This window comes from Entelurus aequoreus, linkage group LG20 (genome assembly GCF_033978785.1).
Source record: "Entelurus aequoreus isolate RoL-2023_Sb linkage group LG20, RoL_Eaeq_v1.1, whole genome shotgun sequence".
NCBI lineage: Eukaryota > Metazoa > Chordata > Actinopteri > Syngnathiformes > Syngnathidae > Entelurus > Entelurus aequoreus.
In genome coordinates, this window is record NC_084750.1 from 21501876 (window position 1) to 21514579 (window position 12704).

Sequence of the window (12704 nt, forward strand, 5' to 3'; positions counted from 1 at the left end):
AAAGTCTGTTTTTGTCAAACACTCTTTTTAATTTGTTAATTTCTTCTGTTATTATTTGTATTATCTTCTGTGTGTTCTCTCCCGAACAAAACGCAGTTGTATCATCTGCAAATAAAACTAACTTTAAGTCCTTTGTAACTTTACAAATGTTTATATAACAGGTCTTTTTTAGTGCTAAAAAAAATGCACATTTTCAATCTATTACTAAAGAATTGGCAGTATTTAAATGTTCTGCATATTAATGCCAATACAATAGCGTGCAGTTGCTTCCATGATTGAACAGTAAAAATACCCTTTCGTCGATGCATCGATCTAAAAACTTCAATAGTATTGTCTTCTCTACCGAAAAATGGCATAGCTCGCTAATGTGCCTGCTTTTTGTTTTGGACATAAAACTTACTTTATTCTCGCTTTATCCATATATTATGATTGGTAAGAAATTACCAATGCAATAGATAGTAAAAAAATGTGCAGCAGCAGTGTTGATGGATCTAACTAAAGCATTTGACACAGTTAATCACAATACTTTAATCAAAAAACTAGAACAGTATGGCATCAGAGGGTTGGTCTTAAACTGGATTAGAAGTTATTTAACCAGCAGGAAGCAATACGTGAAGCTAGGCGAACACACATCTACAACGCTGAGTATATCCTGTGGTGTACCTCAGGGATCAATACTAGGAGCAAAATTGTTCAATCTCTATGTAAATGACATTTGTAAAGTTACAAACGATTTAAAGTTAGTATTATACAACAGCGTTTTGTTCAGGAGAGAAATAATAATAGAAGAAATGAACAAATTAAAAGGACGGTTCGACAAAAACAGACTTTGAATCTCAGTTAAACTAAAAAATAATGCTATTTGGTAACAGTAGAAGAGAAAGTCAAATATAAATTGAAAGAGAAAATGAAACCAAATTTCTAGGTATAATGATTGATGCTAAATTGAACTGGAAATCTCATGTAAAAAAATATACAACATAAAGTAGCAAGAAACACGTCAATATTGAATAAAGCAAAACATGTTCTATACCAGGGGTGTCAAACTCATTTTGGATCGACTGCAAATACGATAACTTAAAAATAAAGACAACTTCAGATTATTTGTTTAAAAATAGAACAAGCACATTCTGAAATTGTACAAATCATAATGTTGTTGTTTTTTTTACACTTACATGTTGCGGTTAATAGTATTATATATTTAGTTGTCGTTATATATACTTTCTGAATAAATTATGTGATAATGTTCATCAGTCAACTCATTTTATGAAGATAAAAAAATTATATTAAAATCAAATTACAGTATGTTATTTATGTAGTACCTTCAAGGTACTCAAAGCACTTTGACACTATTTCCACATTCACACACTGATGGCCCTAACCACGACCCATCAGGAGCAAGGGTGAAGTGTCTTGCTCAAGGACACAACGGACGTGACGAGGTTGGTAGAAGGTGGGGATCAAACCAGGAACCCTCAGGTTGCTGGCACGGCCACTCTCCCAATCGCGCCACGCCGTCCCCGTTTGATTATTTTCCTTGACTGATGCACTAAAATCATGTGGTTTATTTTGTACATATCTAGCATAATCTACAAAGATACAAATAATTGCTATTGTGACATCTAGTGGACACATCTAGAACAGCTGTTTCTTTCATTCAAAATTTTCAGGTACATTTTTATACTTAGCACAATCATCCCGCGGGCCGGGTAAAACCTGTTCGCGGGCCTGATCCGGCCCTCGGGCCGTACGTTTGACACCTCTGATCTAGACCAAAAATCACTCCATATTCTCTACTGCTCGCTAGTGTTAGCATATCTGAGTTATTGTGCAGCAATATGGGGAAATAACTACAAAAGTACACTTCATTCACTAACCGTGTTACAAAAAAGATCAGTTAGAATAATACATACTGTTGGATATAGAGAACATACAAACCCTTTATTTATTGCTATGTTGTCTATTACCATCGTTGGCATTTTGTCTATTACCAATGTTGGTATATTCATTATTCCTACATTGTTGATACAAATTATTGTTACAGTGTAATAATTATTGTTACCTGTGGTAATGCCACTATGATACAACATCTGTATTATAATCCTTGAACACAGTAATAGGGAAACTCATGTGAATAATCACTGAATGGAGAACTGGGGGTGGGATTAAATAAATTATCTTCTTCCCAGTCCCTTTCAGGCAAAACTGGACAATCATGCATTACTACTATACATTAACTTTTGCACTATATTAATTTATATTACTATGTGTTGTCAACTTTGTACTTTTTTATGTCATTGCCTGAAATAAATAAATAATGAAATGAAAAAATTAATGAATTGAATCAAAAATACTGAAATTCCACCACGTAGTGAATTTGCAAACAGCTAAAGTTATGCACAAATCAAACTATAACCTGCTACCCAAGAATATACAACAATTCTTTTCAACAAAAGAGGAGGAATATAATCTTAGAGAAAAATGTCATTTAAAACATTTGTATGCACGTACAACACTTAAAACCTTCAGTATATCAGTATATGGAATTAAATTAAGGAATGGATTAAGCAAAGAAATCAAACAATGTACTAATATGATCCACTTCAAGAAACTCTTCAAACTTAAAGTGTTTACAACCGAGGTATCAAACGTACGGCCCGAGGGCCGGATCAGGCCCGCGAACAGGTTTTATCTGGCCCGCGAGATGAATTTGCTAAGTATAAAAATGAACCTGAAATTTTTGAATGAAAGAATCAGCTGTTCTAAATGTGTCCACTAGATGTCGCAATAGCAATTATTTGCCATCTTTGTAGATGATGCTACATATGTACAAAATAAACCATATGTTAGCACATCAGTCGAGAAAAATGATCAAACTACATAAATAACATACTGTAATTTGATTTTGACATTTTCTTTTTATCTTGATAGATTAAAAATGAACACCAATGACTTGACTGATGAACATTGTCACAATGTATTCAGAAAATATAAATAATGACAAATAAATTATTAACAGCAACATGTAAGTGTAAAAACAAAAAACCTAACAACAATTTGTGCTTGTTCTATTTTTAAACAAAGAAACCAATCTGAAGTTGTCTTTATTTTTAAGTTATCGTGCCGTGATTGGGAGTAGATTTTTCTCCATGTGGCCCCCCATCTAAAATGAGTTTGACACCCCTGCTATAGGCAATGCAATGTGATTTAAATTCTGTGCAAAATGTTGTTGAGGCACAGTGACACTTGACACTTTGAAACAGTTTTTAATAAAGTAGTAAATTTAAAAGTACATGAGTAGGATTTTTTTTATTTATTTTTTTTATCGCGGTATCAAATAAGTATCAAACTTGTGGAAATTCACAGGTATGGACTACTGAAATGATGGTGTCGTGATACCCATGTTAATGTATACAGTATTTATATAACTACGTCTGTCTTTAGATATATGTGTATATATACAGTATATACTATTTTTATTACTGTACACTATACAATAACACCTTTTATGGAATTAAGTTTGTTTTCTAACACAAAAAGAAGCAAGATGCAATGTATTTTAAAAGTAGATTAGACTGCCCTTTATTGGAAACAGTGAGGATGTAACAAGGGATATACTGTACATGTACAGTATATCAGTGATTTTACCAGTCCGGCCCACTTGGGAGTAGATTTTTCTCCATGTGGCCCCCCCATCTAAAATGAGTTTGACACCCCGGGTTTACAAATTACAAAGAAGAAAAACCATGATAAACATTCTGAACTGATTCCATTCATCCATTCATTGTCTAGCTCAGGCCTGGGCAATTTTTTTGACTCAGGGGCCACATTTAGAGAAAAAAATGTGTCTGGGGGCCGGTATATATCTATTTTTAGGAACACTAATAAAAAACCTCACAATAATGTCTGATTGAATGCTAAAAACGTTATGACATAACGCCTTAAAAAACGTAATGGAATTTTACATTTTTCTATGAACGATAAAACACTGAATATTGACAAAATATGAATGTCACACCCCCTTCCGATCGAAATATTTTACAATCAAGTGAAACGCAACAAAAATGCAACAAACAGTGAAATATGAAGGGTACAAAATAAACGCGGAGGGTACAAAATAAACCCACCCACAATCTGATATATCTGATATTTGCTGAATTTCCCCGAGGGATCAATAAAGTACTTTCTATTCTATACATCACTAAGCTTTAGAACTTTGTTGTGAAAATCTCCTTCCGCGTCTGTGGAAACGCTTCCCGCCCACACTGCTTGGTGCCTCGTCTGAGCTGCTGTGACGTAGATTACCATAGTAACTAATTAGATGACCAGTTTGAAATCTTTTATTTATAGATCTTTATCGCTCTGGAATAACCTGCCTCAAATTCTCACCGGCATTGAAAGTAAACAGGTTTTTAAAAAGATAAAAAGACTGATGGAGGGAGCTGCCATGCAAGGCGCTACCAGCACCCATCAGGAGCAAGGGTGAAGTGTCTTGCCCAAGGACACAACGGACGTGACTAGGATGGTAGAAGGTGGGGATTGAACCCCAGTAACCAGCAACCCTCCGATTGTTGGCATGGCCACTCTACCAACTTCGCCATGCCGTCTCGTTGATGATTTGTTTGGTTGTATATTGTGTAGTTATAATTATATGGTAATTATTATTCTGTGACTGTAAATTGTTTGCTTGTTTTCTTATTGATGCTTTTATTTGTTTCTGTATTGTGTAGTTATAATTATATGCTTTTACTTGTAATTGTATTGAATTGTGGACCACAGGAAGACTAGTGGGTTGTTGGGGCAACCAGCTAATGGGGATCCTTAATACAAATAAAAATCAAACCATAGTAACTAATTAGATTACCATAGTATCTAAATAGATTACCATAGTAACTGGTATATAATATCCATAAGCGCAGATTCTAACCATTGAAATACTTTGTATAGTTGAAGACTTACGGTCATTACAAAACATCACTGCACATCATAATGGCAGCTACAGTTTCCATCTTAAAGATCTAAAAAAATTATTTGGGAATGTCCGGCGGGCCAGATTGAAAAGCTCAACGGGCCACATGTGGCCCCCGGGCCTTATTTTGCCCCGATCTGGTCTAGATAATCTTATTCATCTCACCATATGAAATATAACTTACTTCACTATTATTTATTTTTATTATTACTTATGGAGTATATTGTGAATAAATTGAGAACAGGAAGTGAACAAAAGTTTTAAAAAGGATTAAATAAGCTCTGCTTCTTCCTACTCCTTTTCGAACACGTTGACTAGAGAAAACTGGCACTTGTGATGTGTCATGTTGTATGCATGCATGTTCCAAATAAACAAACTCAAACATTATTTATATTGATTATGCATTTGGTTCAGCTGGGAGAAAACGGCTAAGTTATATATGTTTGTCACCTGCTCATAGTCATCGATATGTGGGGAAACAAAACCTCAGCGTGTTTACTTTTTGTTTCGGTTTCAAAACGCCGCGCCCGTGTCACTTGACTCCTTCCCTTCTGGCCCGTGTGACGCAACACAACGAGGTGATAAAATAGAAGTGTGGACACTGACCTCTTCTTTATTTTAAACGTTGTGACAGACGCTTCAAACACCTGCTTGGCTTCAATGGCTGCCTGGCGCCGAGGTGAAAAGTCTTGCTAATTAGCATGCCAGGTGTGGTCTCTTCTTCCTCATTCGAGGTCCAGTTCAAAACAAACTTTCCAGTGTGTAGCGCCTCCTCTGGGAAAAAACATGTACTGCAAGTGTATTTGTGCTGTCCTCACTCAGGCTGCAGCTATTGATGTTTTTAGTACTCGAGTAAATCCAACTCATTAGTTTGATTAATCGAGTAATCGGATAAAATTGTAGCCTCAATGCATATTTTAGGGACAATAGTTGAAATAAATGCATCAACACTGGAATTGCACTATTAACGTGTGTGCATTTGATCATTTATTATTAAAGTTAAAGTTAAAGGCCTACTGAAATGATTTTTTTTTATTTAAACGGGGATAGCAGATCTATTCTATATGTCATACTTGATCATTTCGCGATATTGCCATATTTTTGCTGAAAGGATTTAGTATAGAACAACGACGATAAAGATCGCAACTTTTGGTATCTGATAAAAAAAAGGCTTGCCCCTACCGGAAGTAGCGTGACGTAGTCAGTTGAACATATACGCAAAGTTCCCTATTGTTTACAATGATGGCCGCATGAAGTGAGAGAGATTCGGACCGAGAAAGCGACAATTTCCCCATTAATTTGAGCGAGGATGAAAGATTTGTGGATGAGTAAAGTGCAAGTGAAGGACTAGTGGGGAGTTGAAGCAATTCAGATAGGGAAGATGCTGTGAGAGCCGGGGTGACCTGATATTCAGCTGGGAATGACTACAACAGTAAATAAACACAAGACATATATATACTCTATTAGCCACAACACAACCAGGCTTATATTTAATATGCCACAAATTAATCCTGCATAATAACACCTACGTGTTTGTTATGCTAGCTCCTAGCTCCTCTGCTAGCTCCTAGCTCCATAGAACACGCCAATACCATTCAAACACCTGATCAACACACACAATCACTCAGCCCAAAAGACCGTTCACCTAACCCAAGGTTCATAAAGCTTATATATTTTTAAAAAGTTACGTACGTGACGCGCACATACGGTCAAGCTATCAAATGTTTAGCAGCCAAGGCTGCATACTCACGGTACCTGGTATTCAGCTGGGAATGACTACAACAGTAAATAAACACAAGACATATATATACTCTATTAGCCACAACACAACCAGGCTTATATTTAATATGCCACAAATTAATCCTGCATAAAAACACCTACGTGTTTGTTATGCTAGCTCCTAGCTCCTCTGCTAGCTCCTAGCTCCATAGAACGCGCCGATACAATTCAAACACCTGATCAACACACACAATCACTCAGCCCAAAAGACCGTTCACCTAACCCAAGGTTCATAAAGCTTATATATTTTTAAAAAGTTACGTACGTGACGCGCACATACGGTCAAGCTATCAAATGTTTAGCAGCCAAGGCTGCATACTCACGGTACCTGGTATTCAGCTGGGAATGACTACAACAGTAAATAAACACAAGACATATATATACTCTATTAGCCACAACACAACCAGGCTTATATTTAATATGCCACAAATTAATCCTGCATAAAAACACATACGTGTTTGTTATGCTAGCTCCTAGCTCCTCTGCTAGCTCCTAGCTCCATAGAACACGCCAATACAATTCAAACACCTGATCAACACACACAATCACTCAGCCCGAAAGACCGTTCACCTAACCCAAGGTTCATAAAGCTTATATATTTTTAAAAAGTTACGTACGTGACGCGCACATACGGTCAAGCTATCAAATGTTTAGCAGCCAAGGCTGCATACTCACGGTACCTGGTATTCAGCTGGGAATGACTAAAACAGTAAATAAACACAAGACATATATATACTCTATTAGCCACAACACAACCAGGCTTATATTTAATATGACACAAATTAATCCTGCATAAAAACACCTACGTCTTTGTTATGCTAACTCCTAGCTCCTATGCTAGCTCCTAGCTCCATAGAACACGCCAATACAATTCAAACACCTGATCAACACACACAATCACTCAGCCCAAAAGACCGTTCACCTAACCCAAGGTTCATAAAGCTTATATATTTTAAAAAAGTTACGTACATACGCAAAAAAAAAGTTGCGCACATACGGTCAAGCGATCAAATGTTTAGAAGCCAAAGCTGCATACTCACAGTAGCACGTCTGCGTCTTTGTCATCCAAATCAAAGTAATCCTGGTAAGAGTCTGTGTTGTCCCAGTTCTCTACAGGCGTCTGTGTATCGAAGTCAAAAGTCCTCCTGGTTAGAGTCTCTGTTATCCGAGTTCTTCCATCTTGACTGCATCTTTCGGGAATGTAAACAAAGAAGCGCCGGCTGTGTACTGTTGTTGCTGACTACGTTCGAAAAATACGTCCATTTCGCACCGACAACTTTCTTCTTTGCTTGCTCAGCTTCTTTCTCCATAATGCAATGAACATGATTGAAACAGATTCACGAACACAGATGTCCAGAATACTGTGGAATTATGAAATGAAAACAGAGCTTTTTCGTATTGGCTTCAATGTGGAAGGCATACCCGTGTTCCCCGGGCTACGTCACGCGCATACGTCATCCTCAGAGGCGTTTCGAACCGGAAGTTTAGCGGCAAATTTAAAATGTCACTTTATAAGTTAACCCGGCCGTATTGGCATGTGTTGTAATGTTAAGATTTCATCATTGATATATAAACTATCAGACTGCGTGGTCGGTAGTAGTGGGTTTCAGTAGGCCTTTAAAGTGCCAATGATTGTCACACACACACTAGGTGTGACGAAATTATTCTCTGCATTTGACCATCACCCTTGATCACCCCCTGGGAGGTGAGGGGAGCAGTGAGCATCAGCGGTGGCCGCGCCCGGGAATCATTTTGGTGATTAAACCCCCAATTCCAACCCTTGATGCTGAGTGCCAAGCAGGGAGGTAATGGCTCCCATTTTTATAGTAGTCACACTCATTAAGGGATCTATTTGAATGATTAAACTTGAATTTAATTTGATGCATGTTTTGCACAAAACCCAAAACCAGTGAAGTTGGCACGTTGTGTAAATGGTAAATAAAAACAGAATACAATGATTTGCAAATCCTTTTCAACTTATATTAATTTGAATAGACTGCAAAGACAAGATATTTAATAATCAAACTTAGAATTTTTTTTTTTGCAAATAATCATTAACTTAGCATTTAATGGCAGCAACACATTGCAAAAAAGTTGGGACAGGGGCATTTTTACCACTGTGTTACATGGCCTTTCCTTTTAACAACACTCAGTAAACGTTAGGGAACTGAGGAGACCAATTTTTGAAGCTTATCAGGTGGAATTATTTCCCATTCTTGCTTGATGTACAGCTTAAGTTGTTCAACAGTCCGGGGTCTCCGTTGTGCTATTTTAGGCTTCATAATGCGCCACACATTTTCAATGGGAGACAGGTCTGGACTACAGGCAGGCCAGTCTAGTACCCGCACTCTTTTACTACAAAGCCACATTGTTGTAACACGTGGCTTGGCATTGTCTTGCTGAAATAAGCAGGGGCGTCCATGAAAAATATGTTGCTCTAAAAACCTGTATGTACTTTCCAGCATTAATGGTGCCTTCACAGATGTGTAAGTTACCCATGCCTTGGGCACTAATACACCCCCATACCATCACAGATGCTGGCTTTTCAACTTTACGCTAATACCAGTCCGGATGGTTCCTTTCCCCTTTGGTCCGGAGGACACGACGTCTACAATTTCCAAAAACAATGTGAAATGTGGACTCGTCAGACCACAAAACACTTTTCCACTTTGCATCAGTCCATCTTAGATGAGCTCGGGCCCAGCGAAGCCGGTGACGTTTCTGGGTGTTGTTGATAAATGGCTTTCGCTTTGCACAGTAGAGTTTTAACTTGCACTTACAGATGTAGCGTTGAACTGTAGTTACTGACAGTGGTTTTCTGAAGTGTTCCTGAGCCCTTGTGGTGATATCCTTTACACACTGATGTCGCTTTTTGATGCAGTACAGCTTGAGGGATCAAAGGTCACAGGCATTGGCGCTTATGTGCAGTGATTTCTCCAGATTCTCTGAACCTTTTGATGATATTACGGACCGTAGATGGTAAAATCCCTAAATTCCTTGCAATAGCTCGTTGAGAAATGAAGTTCTTAAACTGTTCGACAATTTGCTCACGCATTGGTTATCAAAGTGGTGACCCTCACCCCATCCTTGTTGGTGAATGACTGAGCATTTCATGGAAGCTGCTTTTATACCTAATCATGGCACCCACCTGTTCCCAATTAGCCTGTTCACCTGTGGGATGTTCCAAATAAGTGTTTGATGAGCATTCCTCAACTTTCTCAGTCTTTTTTGCCACTTGTGCCAGCTTTTTTGAAACCATGTTGCAGGCATCAAATTCCAAATGAGCTAATATTTGCAAAAAATAACAATGTTTACCAGTTCGAACGTTAAGTATCTTGTCTTTGCAGTCTATTCAATTGAATATAAGTTGAAAAGGATTTGCAAATCATTGTATTCTGTTTTTATTTACCATTTACACAACGTGCCAACTTCACTGGTTTTGGATTTGGTACTTAAACAAATCAATGGGAATACAATTGTTCTATCATTTATTTTTTTGTGCAAAATAACAAATTTAACACACATGTGCATGTCTTACTGAGCGACTCCTGCCAGGATTTGAACCCAGTGCATCTGCTTGCAAGCCCAGTGACAGTGAGAATGTCTCGGAAAATTTGCCATTATATTGATATCGGTCACATAGCAGGAAGAGGTGAGGAGGAAAACACTTGTATTAACATTTTCTACGAAGCGCCCTGTCATTCATTCTTAGGATTATTGCCCCTAAAGATGTAAGACTGCGAGAGGAGAAAAAAACAGAACCAAAACTGAGTTCCAGACGTGTAATCTGTCTAATCCACAAAGCTGTGAAAACGAGGGAGGGAAGGAGGGGAAAAACATTAGACAGGGAGTTGGTAAGAGGGCTAATTTCAAACTAATTAAGTTAAGGTGATTAAGTGAGACTAGCTTGATCATAAAATAGGCAGTGAGAAGGCATTTGACCCTGTTTTACTGTGGTTTCCTCTCCGTATCACTGATTGTTGATGATTTCATATCTCTACCAGAGCACAGACGACGCATTTACCGTATTTTTCAGACTATAAGGCGCACCTTTCATTTTCTCAAAAATCAACAGTGCGCCTTATAACCCGGTGCGCCTAATGTACGGGATAATTCTGGTTGTGCTTACCGACCTCGAAGCAATTTTATTTGGTACATGGTGTAATGATAAGTGTGACCAGTACATGGCAGTCACACGTAAAAGATACGTGTAGACTGCAATATGACGCCAGTAAACAACATTTTATATTTACATATTTGTATTTATTCCCTTTTATTTCACACAACATTTTGATCAAAATAAAGCAAATAGTGTAACATAACTAAACACAAGCAGAAAAATGGCTCTGATTGAAATTATTTGGTTTTGTCCTTAAAGACCCTAATGAGTTTGCCCTTAATGAGTTTTTAAACAATGACAAAAAAATATATGTATTTTGGGATTAAAAAAAAAACATCCATCTAATCACTGTGGTATTGACCGTATACTAATACTATAATTGGTATCATTACTGTCGACATTTGTATCAATCTGGCCAACTCTTTCTACTGTACATCCAAGAGCCCTTGCTTAGCGGTTAGCATGACAGCTGGTATGTTCCCATGGTGTGTAGTTTAGCATGTTTAGTGTTGACTTGTTTTTATTGCTAATATTTAGTGTAAGTTATCTTGTAATGTATGTACGATGTTGAATGTCTGATTTTATGGTGTCTGCTTTCGTACAACAGATGAAATGTACCTATTGTACCTATGTCAGGACGTAGCAATTTGAATAAAATCTCTATTGTATTAATATATATGTATATATATATATATATATATATATATATATATATATATATATATATATATATATATATATATATATATATATATATATATATATATATATATATATATATATATATATTATGTACATACATATATACAGGCTGATTAGAAAAACAAGTACCAACCAAATATACTGAATAAGAAGGGATTAAAAAAGCAACTGATATAAAATACATTTAAATACAATATGTATAAACTAAATTAATGATGAGTCATTTTTAAACTAAACTGTCAATAAAATTAAAACGTAAATGAATATCAAACTTGACCACTTTAGTCATAATTTTTGCGCTTAAAAAACTTCTATGATTTAAGCTTCAGATTTCTTCTTTCTGTTTGATATTGTCTTTATTGCCGCAAGTGGTGGAAAAGTGTATTACAACTAAGTACCACTGCGGCCCGTGCGGACATGTATATTCAAGTTAGAAGTTAAAGTACATGATAGTCACACACACACAAGGTGGGGCGAAATGATTCTCTGCATTTGACCCATCCCCCTTGATCAGCCACTGGGAGGTGAGGGGAGCAGTGAGCAGCAGCGGTAAGTCGCGCCCAATTTAGATCTAAATCGCGTCCCACAATTCCAAATCTCGGGGTGACAATTCAATGTATTTTTTTTACAATTATTTACAAATATCACAAAGGGTTAATCAACATAATAAAATAGAAGAGAGCAACCCCAACCCAATTCAGCTTTACAATAATTAGGATATACATTTACAAAGCAATTGAGAAGACATGTTACAGTGCTGCATAGTTGCGGTAGTTGTGACCCCAAAATGCGGAGAAAGGAAACGATATACCTAAACCAAAAGCGAGTGCAGCATGGACGTGCACAGCACTCATCGGGAAAGCTTGACAACTCATGAAAACAACAATTACAAACAAGCATGCAAACAAAACATTGACAAACAATGGTCCAGTCCTGTCTGCAGGGCAGGCTTGCATACTGTATAAAGAAGTCTGGTTGGCAACCTGGAACAGGTGAGGGAGACAGCACTTAGGCCAGAGGAGTGGTGGAGCCAGACGGGATATGAAACTAAAATATGAGTGCTGGGAAGGAAACAAATACCGACATAAGGAAACACAACATGCAGTCAGACCTGCATGACAGGTCATGACAAGA

The 12704-nt window shown here is 37.2% G+C and overlaps 1 long non-coding RNA gene across 5 annotated transcripts in view; it reads right to left on the minus strand.

Annotated features, from left to right (window-relative positions):
• The window catches only part of LOC133636023 (uncharacterized), a 163257-nt gene that overhangs the window by 75559 nt on the left and 74994 nt on the right, over nucleotides 1–12704 (minus strand). Inside the window, exon 1 of one of the 5 annotated variants that reach the window (XR_009822157.1) lies at nucleotides 5576–5680. The exons of the other annotated variants lie outside the window; for them this stretch is intronic. This is a non-coding gene — a long non-coding RNA (uncharacterized LOC133636023). Of the gene's footprint in view, nucleotides 1–5575; nucleotides 5681–12704 lie in introns of those variants that run through there. 5 annotated transcript variants of the gene reach the window in all.